We start from the raw sequence: 10,853 nt of genomic DNA, 5'->3' as shown, positions 1-10,853 counted from the left end.
ACTTTATAAATGTTTAATCACAGAACTACTGGGGGGGTGACTGAGAGTGTTGTGTGTGTGTGTGTGTGTGTGTGTTTGTGTGTGTGTGTGTGTGTGTGTGTGTGTGTATGTGTGTGTGTGTGTGTGTGTGTGTGTGTGTGTGTGTGTGTGTGTGTGTGTGTGTGTGTGTGTGTGTGTGTGTGTGTGTGTGTCTGTGTGCGTCCCTTTCATGTTATTTTAATAAAATGATTTCCAAAAAAATGCCTGATAAAGAAAATGCCAAGAAAGACAAATAGAAGAACACAGACGGATAGGAAAGACAGATAGACAGACAGGCAGGCAGGAGGACAGACAGGCCAGCATGCAGGCAGGCAAGAGTACAGACAGATAGACAGAGACAGCCCAACCCTTCCCGGACGATACTTACGTCTTCGATGAGTCAACGCTACTTCTGCAGAGGGATAAACAAAAAAACCATCCAGATAGGCCTCGTAAACAGTAGAAGGGATGGGGCTCTTCCCATCCTTGGTTAGCCAAACAGTGTTTAAAGCATGTCAGCCGGGCGGTGGTGAAGCTGGTGAATGTTGCTGCGACCCAGCAGCACGTTGTTAAACAGGGGGAATTCTCTGTAAAGTACAAGAAGCTATTTCAGACTAAAAACTATTTTCCAGCGTGGTAGTTTTCTATTGGCTGATCACCCTGCCCTCGCCCTTGCTCTTACGAATCCGATATTTTCTGATTTTTTTTTTTTACTAAACCTTTACGACTGCCACGACTGTTCGGGGCATAAATTCTCCTGCTAAAAGGGGGATGAACCTGCCCTTTAATTCCTTGTTACTGAGCTGTTAGCTCAGGTCCCCAAACCTAACCTGTTGGCTCTTAGGAGCTCAGGCGTAGCCTTACAACAATCTTAAGCCCCGATATACGTCACACCAAATCAAAATTGCAGCCGTCTCACCGACACAATGTTGGCAACCAATTTGGGGCGCCACAATGGTCTTTCCCAACCTTGTTTGTCTTATGTATCCCTACAGCCACCTCAGTATGGCTAAGATATTCCTCAAGCAACCAAGAATGTTTTCCCTGAAATTAATATCATACTTTTTAGATTTAGCATTGTTACACATTATTTAGCGGTCCAGGCGTTTCAAATGGAGGAAGCTGAGGCGTAGGTACTTCTAGGTCCTTAACCATCCACTTGTGTTAAATTTGACACATTCAACAACTCTAAATATTGTACTTTATCAGACCTCCAGGCACCTCTGCAGAGTGAAAGGGGCTTTTAATGCACAACACAAGAAACCTTCCACACAAGCTACCCTGAATGAGCCGTGTGTCCACAATGGGAGAAACATCTCTCCCACCGCAAGTGAATAGAGCAACAAACAAATTGCGACCGTCCAAGACTCTTCTATCGCTAACCTTCCACCCTGCACTTGAATATGTGCGACCGTGACTCTGAAACCCCTTTATTCAGATTACCGATGCATTAGCCCTCGTGAGGACGGTCTCACTGGAGCACTTTGTTGATCAACCCGAATTCTATCGCCTGTGATTGGTCAGTTATCGTTTTTTTTAAATTTTTGCTCGCCCCCACTTTGATTTAATTGTGCTTTAATTGAATCTCTCTCGTGGGTTCTCAAGCATTCGACTCCGCGGCGACTGCGAGCTGTCATACATGTATGAATCACACAGAAAGACATGAGAAGCATGAACCATGACAACATAAATACATGACCGCACATTTGGGTGAAAGCAAAGAGAAAATGTATATTTATTAATATTTGTGATTATAAACGGCTGATATTTTTGTGGTTTTTGTATGTTTTTTCACGCGACAACAGATCAGTAGCCCTTGAGATATGATGAATCTCTCTCTCCCCCTCTCCCTCTCCCTCTCCCTCTTCGTATCCGTCTCTCTCTCTCTCTCTCTCTCCCTCTCCCTCTCCCTCTCCCTCATCCTCTCCGTATCCGTCTCTCTCTCTCTCTCTCTCTCTCTCTCTCTCTCTCTCTCTCTCTCTCTCTCTGTCTCTCACTCTCTCCAGCCCAGGGGCCCCAGAGCGACCGTGGGCTCCCCAGCAAAGCGCTGCCTGGCTATGGGTCATCAGGTCAGCCTGCTGCCTCCCAGAGCCCCCCACCCCCCCCCCCCACCCCCACCCCCACCCTGCCCACTGTGGCCCTAACCGCCCAAAAAGACCCTTCACAGGCTGGGAAATAAATAAATAACCACAAACTTCAAAGGCTGGCTCCAAAAGCACAAGAAACACAAAACAAAGACTGCACACATTGGTTTGCAAAGAGACACAAACACCACACACACACACACACAGACACACACACACACACACACACACACACACACACACACACACACACACACACACACACACACACACACACACACACATACAGATACCCACGTGCTCACACACAGGGCACATCCGATGAGACGGAGAGAGAAGGGATGTGAAAGGAATAACAAAAAAATAACAAACTACAAAGAAGATGAAAACATGTACAGTTTACTCTCCGATGACACGCCGCTTCCAGAAAACACCGCGCACACCGAACCGAGTGGCCTGGACCTGAAGTGTGTGTTTGTATGTGTGTGTGATGATTCGATATTCGCACCAAACAACCTTTGGAGGAAAACAAAGATATGGTTGAGAGTGATGCGATGTAAAAATAAAGACAGATATGTTCACCCGCCTCGTCACTCCGCTGTCGGAACGGTTTTAATATTTTTTGTATTTGAGAGAGTGGAAGCTAGCATTAGCATTAGCCTCGTGAACAAAGCCTCTCTCAAAGACGAAAGGTAAAGACATCCACATCAAAGAAGAGCCGCCATCGGTCACACTTTCTGTATATTATAACACAGGCAGGAGAGTGTAGTGGTTGGGCTGTCTGACTCTCTGCCGAAAGGTTGATGGTTCGAAGCCCAATGTTCACAGCCTACCCAGTAGACTTCCTTGAGCAAGAGGCCCTAACTAACTAACCTCCTTAATGAGCAGGTAGGGGTTGGTTCAAATACTGTACTGATGTTACTAAAATACTGTATATTTAGTTGTATTAATTAGATATTTAAATGCCTAAAGCCATTTTGATAAGGTCGATAATATAGCGTTGTGTTCGTTTGAGAATCTGCTAATTTGTGAAAGGTAAAGAGCTAATATAATAATTTTCAGATTTTTCCATATTTCTCATCGTGGTATCTGAATCTCATGGGTAACGTCTGTTATTATTATTATTTTAAAATGTCGTCAGAATTTCCTGGAAAACCAGCGGTTGTTAGAGCTTACCGCGTTCAAGTGTTTGTGTAGCCAAGGTGTTGTGTGTGTGTGTTATTGTTTACCCACTGAAGACTATGTGAGCTGGGGCAGCGAGCTAGCTAGCATGGCCTTGAGTTACGCAGTGTGGACTAACCCTATAAAATATTGAATAGGCTCTAAGGGGGCGGGCTGGGCCCTTATGTAGGGGCGTGTGTGTGTGTGTGTGTGTGTGTGTGGGTGTGTGTGTGTGTGTGTGTGTGTGTGTGTGTGTGTGTGTGTGTGTGTGTGTGTGTGTGTATGTGTGTGCATGTCAGTTCCCCCAAATCAAAACAAACTCCACAGCCCCCAGTGTACGCCTAAAATCAGAAAAGTGGATTGCAATATACCTTCCATCATAAATCAACCATTCTCTCTGTATTTCTCTACTCCCCTCTCACTAAAACACACGGTCATGCGCGCGCACATACCTTCTCACACACACACACACACACACACACACACACACACACACACACACACACACACACACACACACACACACACACACACACACACACACACACACACACATACTCACGGATACAGGCACACAGAGACCTACAAACAAATACACATGCACCAACACACACACAAACATAAACAGATGTAAACAGACGGATACACCAACACACAGAAAGACTGACGTAAACAGAAACATGCTCACGTAAGTACAGACGCTTTCTAGCACACACACAAACGCACACACACACATACACACACACTCCAAAACACAATTTCTTAACATTTTAATTAGTTAGAGTTCTATGTATTTGTGTATGTGTGCATGAGCATGTGTGTAATGTATCTATGTATCTATGTGTAAATAGTGTACATATATGTGTATCTGTATCTATAACCAAATGTTTGTATACCTACCTATATACTTATATACGTATGCGTAGGTAGTATAAATATAAACATTTGTATGTGTTTTATATACGTGTGTGTGTGTGTGCGTGTGTGTGTGTGTGTGTGTGTGTGTGTGTGTGTGTGTGTGTGTGTGTGTGTGTGTGTGTGTGTGTGCGTCTTGGTGTGAGTGTGTCCCTGGGTGTGAGTGTATATATCTGTGTCTGTGTCTGTGTATGTATGTGTGTGGTATGTATGTGTGTGTGTGTGTGTGTGTGTGTGTGTGTGTGTGTGTGTGTGTGTGTATGTATGTGTGTGTGTGTGTGTGTGTGTGTGTGTGTGTGTGTGTGTGTGTGTGTGTGTGTGTGTGTGAGTGTGTATATGTATATGTGAGTGTGTGTGTGGTGTGTATGTATCTGTGTGTGAGTGTGTATACATGCATGTGTATATGTGAGTGTGTGTGTGGTGTGTATGAATCTGTGTGTGTGTGTGTGTGTGGTATGTATGTATGTATGTGTGTGTGTGTGTGTGTGTGTGTGTGTGTGTGTGTGTGTGTGTGTGTGTGTGTGTGTGTGTGTGAGTGTATATATGTATATGTGAGTGTGTGTGTGTGGTGTGTATGAATCTGTGTGTGAGTGTGTATATATGCATGTGTATATGTGAGTGTGTGTGGTGTGTGTGTGTGTGGTGTGTATGTATCTGTGTGTGAGTGTGTATATATGCATGTGTATATGTGAGTGTGTGTGTGGTGTGTATGAATCTGTGTGTGAGTGTGTATACATGCATGTGTATATGTGAGTGTGTGTGTGGTGTGTATGAATCTGTGTGTGTGTGTGTGTGCAGGGTGTATAAAGGGTTTCCAGGGCAGCCGTCTTAGTTCAGTTGAAAGAGCACAGATAACATGGAGCTCTCTGCTGTTAGGAGTTAGTGGTCCGGAGCCCCCCTTAAATCAGCCCCAGACAGGGGCTGATGGACAGGAACACACAGCCAGCTGACAGGCCGGGAGACGACCCCCCGCCCCCACCAGGCCCCCCGCCCTGCTCCCCACCACGCTACCTTGCTCAACTGATTGGGTCTTAATCACGCTGTGATGATCGCGGTGGGCAGGTACACACATATACATATACACTGAGCCACGGTCGCACACACACACACACACACACACACTCACACACAGACGCCAGCGCTCACACACAAATAGACACGAACCTAGAGAGAGAGACGCACACACACACACACACACCATGTGTACCACACAAACACAAACACACGCATGCAAACACACAGGCTTGCCACACATACACAAACACACACCCAACGGAGCCGCCATTCATTTCCAGAACTTTACCGCCGGCAAACTTTCAAATGCTGAACTTGAAACGGGGCTAAACGCGGGGGAACCTCCCGTCCATTAGAGATCAGTCGAGCCCCCCTCATTAGCAGTCGGCCGGCCCTCCTTCCATTGTCTCACGATGCGTTTCAAGGAGCACAAGGTGGACACAGGTGTGTGTAGAGACCATTAGCAGTTTGTGGTCATGTCCCTCCTTAGTCTTCAGACGGACGCTGCATAGTAATCGCCCTCCCCCTGCGGAGTGCGTTCCTTAACGCGCGTGTGATGAGTCGTTAGCCGTAGTTTTATGCATATCATCGCCAAACTAAAGTGGAGGGCAGGGCCGGGGCGGAGGGATCAGCCAATGACATTAGACATCTTCATAATTAACTGCCACACGTTGGGATGCCCTGCGCCTTTAAATGGAGCCGGTGCCCCGTCCCATTTAATATGCTTATAAGCACAATGTATTATTCAAATATGCAGATGAGAGGCGGTGAGGGAAAACAGACTTTTTGACACAGGTTCCTCCTTCTCTCACACCGGCGACCAGAGGCCAGGGACAACCTTCCGGAAATTTCCGTTCGCCAAACTTTTTCTCTTCCTCTGGCCTTGTGCGTTGTGTTCTTGTGTTCCACGCAGCAAACGTTTCCGTGCTCCGCTGTAGAGCGAGATCAGTTGAGTTTAGTATCAGAAGAAGGAACTCGGACACAGACCGACGCAAAGCAATGTCGTTTTTGCAATGCATCATGGGTAATAATCAGAATTCCTTGCTTCTGCTGTAGGCTAAGCAGAGTTTGGTCACACAGGGAAATGAATCGGAGCAACTGAAATACATTTTGCAATGCATCATGGGTTAGACACGTACCTGAAAAAAAGAGCCATATAAGTTGCAGCTACGTTTTGAGAGGAAGCCGTCATCTTTAAACCCAGGTGAACTTTTCTGCGGCGGGTGTGGGGCCGTGTTGAAATACAGGGGCTGTAATGTTCGTTTGGGTTGAGCTCCTTTGAAGAGGCTGCTGGTCCCTGGATGGGACGGGGGGAGGGGGGGTCTGCAATGAACCGGGACCCAGCTACACGAAACCCCTGGACCTCACACCGACTCACACCGGCCAGGCTCCGGCAAGCTCACCGCCCCCGTGTCCCAGACCAGCTCCTCCATTGATATCCACTCCACTCACCCTCCTATACCTCCTCCACATAAACCCTCCCTCACCGCCACATTCACCCTCACATACCTCCTCCACATTCACCCTCACATACCTCCTCATTCACCCTCACCTACCTCCTCCACATTCACCCTCACATACCTCCTCCACATTCACCCTCACCTACCTCCTCCACATTCACCCTCACCTACCTCCTCCACATTCACCCTCACATACCTCCTCCACATTCACCCTCACCTACCTCCTCCACATTCACCCTCACATACCTCCTCCACATTCACCCTCACCTACCTCCTCCACATTCACCCTCACATACCTCCTCCACATTCACCCTCACATACCTCCTCCACATTCACCCTCACCTACCTCCTCCACATTCACCCTCACATACCTCCTCATTCACCCTCCTATACCTCCTCCACATAAACCCTCCCTCACCGCCACATTCACCCTCACATACCTCCTCCACATTCACCCTCACATACCTCCTCCACATTCACCCTCACATACCTCCTCCACATTCACCCTCACATACCTCCTCCACATTCACCCTCACATACCTCCTCCACATTCACCCTCACAAACCTCCTTCATTCACCCTCACATACCTCCTCCACATTCACCCTCACAAACCTCCTTCATTCACCCTCCCATACCTCCTCCACATTCACCCTCACATACCTCCTCCACATTCACCCTCACATACCTCCTCCACATTCACCCTCACCTACCTCCTCCACATTCACCCTCACATACCTCCTCCACATTCACCCTCACAAACCTCCTTCATTCACCCTCACATACCTCCTCCACATTCACCCTCACAAACCTCCTCCACATTCACCCTTACCTACCTCCTCCACATTCACCCTCACCTACCTCCTCCACATTCACCCTCATACATTTACACATTAATGTCTCCACCTCATTCACCCGTTCACAAACATCTTCATCCCTTCATATTTGCTTCGCATTCACATCCCCTCCACATTCACCCTTGTGTATCCTTTACCGATATATTTAATTATATAGCAGAGGAAATATGAAGATATTTATTTGATATAGAACATCATTTGTAGATGGTGATAGAACTGTCCATTGTGAGCAATTTAAAACCCAAAATGGTAATCATTTGTCGTTGATTTCTCCTCTAAGAGGAAACAAAGAGTATTTAAAACATGTCAATCATCATCCTACCAAACAGATGATGAAAACGCTTTAGAAATCTACAATTGGAGGAGGGTCTTCCTGTCTGGAAACCTCTCTCACCCCGCTGCTGATCAAAGCCCAGATATTCCTCAACTGCCTATTTACTCATTGAAACCACTCCTTATGCGCGGAAACACCTTTATATTAGAGTGGCTTCAAACCATTTGGAAGCCTATATTCATGTGTGCATGCATCCAGTATTGTTTATAGATATAAATATGTGTTGTGTTATAGCATAGGAACGTTTTGTAGGGTAAAAAATAAATAAAATAATGAAACTTTATGCATCAAGACCTAAGTAATTAATGGGAACAAAAGTTATCTGGGACTGTTTTGACCAGGACATACTGTAAATTAATTCATAAATTAGGAATTTTCGGGATATCCTTAGTTAATTGTTGGTTTATGTGGTTAAATAAGTTTTCTTAGTTGGCAGGTAGTTTGTTGTAGTTGTCCTGCTTGTTATACTTCTAATTTGTGGTTTTCCTGCTTGTTAGGCAGGTACTTTGTGGTTGTTCTGCCCATCGGGCTTGTAGTTAGTTGTCCTTCTTGTTAGTCTTGGTGTTTCCCTGCTTGTTAGTCTTGTAATTTTCCTTCTTCTTCGGAAGGTAGTCTCTGTCTGGACTCTGTAGGCTGATATTGAGCTGCTCCACCTCATCCTGGCTGTTAAAAGATGTAAACATTAGTAAATGTGTGTGTGTGTGTGTGTGTGTGTGTGTGTGTGTGTGTGTGTGTGTGTGTGTGTGTGTGTGTGTGTGTGTGTGTGTGTGTGTGTGTGTGTGTGTGTGTGGGGGGGGGGGGCGGGGGGTGTGTGTGTGTGTGGAAGCAGTATCAGGTTTGGAGGTGTCTGTGGGGGATTATCGAGTGTTGCGTTGATTATGTGGTTTTGCTGTACTCTCCTCCTCCTCCTCCTCCTCCTCGCCTGCAGCCCGCTCTGAGCCTACCCTACACCCCCTACTGAGACTACTGCTCTCTCGCTCTCTCTTTCTACCTTCGCTCTCTCTCGCTCACCTTCGCTGTCTATCCCTCTCTCGCTCTCAATCTTGCTCCCGCTCTCACTCTCTCTCTGTCTCTGTCTCTTCCTCTCGCTCTGTCTTACTTCCTCTCTCTCACTTTCTCCTGTCTCACTTATGTCTGTTGTCTTGGTTTCCCTCTCTCTTCTCTCTCTCTCTCCCTCTCTCTCTCTCTCTCTCTCTCTCTCTCTCTCTCTCTCTCTCTCTCTCTCTCTCTCTCTCTCTCTCTCTCTCTCTCTCTCTCTCTCTCTCTCTCTCTCTATCCGTCTCTCTGTACTTGTTGACCTCTCCACCAACTCTTCATTTAAAATCAATGTCATCTCACTTTTTCCCCTTTTGCCCTCAATCTTTTATGTCAGTTTTACAAAACAAAAAAAAATTTGCCCATTGAGTTAATTTATTGTTATACGACCACCTACCTTTTCTATATTTCAGCATATTAATTATTCATTTGTCTATCTAATCAGTCTTCCACCCTCCATATGTATTTAGATTTTACATTTACATCATACATGATGATATAAATATCTATTTTTTCTAAATCATTTGGATTTGTTGCTTGCTTGATATTTTAAATGCCACCTGTTGACCACATATTACTTTGCATTTTCATCTCTTTGCATCTTTTTTATTAGGTCAAGTTATATCTTCTTGGTCTGACGAGAGTTTTTCTATGTGCTTAGCTTTCCTTTCCAATCGAAACATGTCAATGTGAGACCTATAGCCTAATTCAAAACGTTGAGGTTCTCATGTACTAACGACACATTGATCGGTCATGTTGATTGATCACAATCCAATTCTAAATGTCCTCTTTCATGTTGGTCAGGCAGACTCTATACCATTCTGTGTGTATAGAAACATGTGTCAAACACCCCTATTGTTGTGTTTGTGTGTGGTGAGCCATTAACACACGTGATGTTCAGCCAGGAGGAAAATAATCGTCCTCTGTTCTGATGTCTGTCCCTAACCTTGACCCTAGTGCCTCAAATTAACCGTAACCTGTGGTGTATTGCTGCACCTATCCTCACTAATGATATGACAAGCAGGACTGACCCCTGACCACAGGGGTGTAGCCACACGGGGGCCTGGTCAGAGGTTGGCCACCCCGCTGGCCCCCCGAGTCTGAAAAAAATAAAAAAATAAAATCCTGAACGGAAACGGTCTAAAGAAAGCTGAAATATATGCACTATTAGTTTGATCTAACTTTGCCTTATTATTCTTTTCAAAGTGTTATATTTTGACATCATTAATAAATATTGCACTTAAAATAGCCACTCCCCCCTTGACAATCAAGCCCCCCCCCCGTTGACAATCAAGTGCCACCCCAAATATAACACTGGCCCGAGCTGGTCACCACAGTAATAATGTCCTCGCTACGCCCCTACCTGACCCCTATACCTGCTGCTTAATGCATGTATCTGAGTCGGTGAAGTCAATGATTGTAATTAGAATCGGTTTGCTCTCAGCTGGACGCCGTCTAGACGTTGTAGCGTAGCGACCGTAACCAAAACAAACCCGGGGGTATACTGCAGTGACACCGACAAGAGGTATTTCCTGTTTGTGCCAACAGACCGGAGCGTCAGCCAATCCCTGTGGTTCTGGTCATCACTGTGGTTCTGGGGGAAACATGTGACCTCGTAAAAAAATATTTACGACTTTGGTGGTTTTTGGAAGAGCGATGTTACTGCTCGATGATGTCAGTTGAAGTGTGTTTTTGGTCAATTAGCTCTTTGTTTGTAAATATTTATTTAATTCTTCCGTTCTTTCATTCCTCCAACAGGATAATGCTATCTCTTCTTCATCATGCTCCAAATATATCTCTCCCCTCTCCTGCTCCCTCCTTTGGTCCCGTTCTCCCTCTTTCTCCTTTTCTCTCCCTCGCTCTTTCCCTACCTCTATTTTTGTCCCTTTCTCTCTATTTTGTCCTCCCTCTTTTTCTCTGACTCTTTCCCTCCCTTGTTTTCTCTTCCTATATCTCCCCCTTTTGCTCCCGTTAGCC

The sequence above is a fragment of the Gadus morhua genome, chromosome 18, assembly GCF_902167405.1.
Source record: "Gadus morhua chromosome 18, gadMor3.0, whole genome shotgun sequence".
Taxonomy (NCBI): Eukaryota; Metazoa; Chordata; class Actinopteri; order Gadiformes; family Gadidae; genus Gadus; species Gadus morhua.
Note: the sequence above shows the minus strand (reverse complement) of the source record.